The sequence below is a fragment of the Phocoena phocoena genome, chromosome 21 (genome assembly GCF_963924675.1).
Source record: "Phocoena phocoena chromosome 21, mPhoPho1.1, whole genome shotgun sequence".
Classification (NCBI taxonomy): Eukaryota; Metazoa; Chordata; class Mammalia; order Artiodactyla; family Phocoenidae; genus Phocoena; species Phocoena phocoena.
The window spans coordinates 21559456-21561135 of record NC_089239.1 but is presented as its reverse complement, the minus strand read 5'-3'; the positions used below and the strand labels follow the sequence as shown (position 1 = coordinate 21561135).

General features: G+C 35.0%; 1 pseudogene; it reads right to left on the bottom strand.

The window, feature by feature from the left end:
* Positions 1-607: 607 nt before the first annotated feature.
* On the bottom strand, positions 608-1231 carry LOC136141720 (large ribosomal subunit protein eL33 pseudogene; annotated as a pseudogene).
* Between the last annotated feature and the right edge of the window lie 449 nt (positions 1232-1680).

Below are 1680 nucleotides of genomic sequence, written 5' to 3'. Positions count from 1 at the left end.
TTAAAGAGGAGAAGAGGAAGTTGGGAGGGCTGTACTAAACAAAGAGTCCATTGGAGGAATTGAGAGTGCCAAGTATAGTGACTTTTCATTGGCTGAGTTGTGACAGTCTCTCATTGGCTGAGCTCTTGCCAGACAGGAAGAGGACGTCTTTCTTCTTCCTGTCGGGATCTGCAATCCTTGTAGGGTGGAGAGCTCCCCCTCTGGCTTCCTGACTCTGTTTTAATTAAGATGTCTTTTTATTAATTTTTATAGGTGGTTGTGGACTCTAAAGCCAAATTGTGACATTTCTGTAAACTTTTCAGGGGGCAACTCTTGGCCTATTTTAAATATCCTAAATTAACTTTTTCCTTCACTACTCGTTCTCCCTTAAACAACCACACTGCCAGTTAAAAAGAGAACAATTTCCCTCTCATATCTCTATTGGGATAGGTGATAAATAAATCTCTTGATTGTTTTTTTAAATTTTTTTCTTATTCATCAAATATTTATTACCTTGTATTCAATCAGTACAGTCCTATGCTAGACACTGAGATAAGAATGGTTCTATTTTTTTATTTTATTTTTTACAAGGGAACAAATCCACACTTTTATTTATTTTTCAGTAAGTTTAAATCTTTGACGGGTACAGCATCACACGAATTCTGTGTCCAATGGCCTTAGTAGGAAGGTTGCTTCAGAATTTGGCATGAACCATGCCACTGTTTCCATGAGCACAAGTTATTTTTCCCCAGATTACTCTGTTTTTTTTAGGTTTTCCACCAGGAGTTACTGTGTTGTTCTTTGCTTTGTACACATAAGCACATCTCTTGCCTAGATAGAATTCAGTTTCATCTCAAGCATATATACCTTCAATTTTCAGGAGAGCTGTGTGCTCCCTCTGGTTCCGTAGACACTGCTTATAGCCAGCAAGAATGGCCTTGGACCAGCCTTCCAGACATATTTGTTGTTTTAGAAGTCCTGCTCTCAGCAGGCCTCCACAGGGTCCAAGATGGTTGAAAAAGGAAAGTATTTTTTTAATTTAAATATAAAATTTTATTATGGAAATAACATTTAACATGAGACCTACCTCTTAAAATTTTTTAAATGTACAAATATGTTATTGTTGACTATAGGTACAATATTGTACAGCACCTATTTAGAGATTATTCATAGATACCTCATACAAATGGAATCAAGCCATACCTGTCTTCTGTAACTGGCTTATTTCACTTCGTTTGTCCTTAAGCTTCATTCATATGGTCATGCATTGCAGAATGCCTGTCTTTTTTAAGGCTAAATAATATTCCATTAGATGTATATTCCATAGTTTCTTTACACAGTCATCTGTTAATGGACTTTTAATTGTTTCCACAACTTGGAAATATTGTGAATAGTGCTGCAATGAACATAGGGGTACTAAAACTTTTTGGATCCTGATTTCAATTCTTTTGGATAAATTCTAGAAGTGGAATTGCTGGATCTCAAGGTAATTCTACTTTTTTTTTATTTGTTTTTTTTTAAATAAAAATTGTATATATTTAAGATGCACAGCATGGTGTTTTGAGATATATACATATATATATAGTGAAATGATTACTACATTCAAGTTAATTAACATATCCACCTCCTCACACAGTTAACATGTTGTTGTTGTAAGAGCACCTGAAATCCACTCTCTGAGAAAATTTCCAGTACACAATC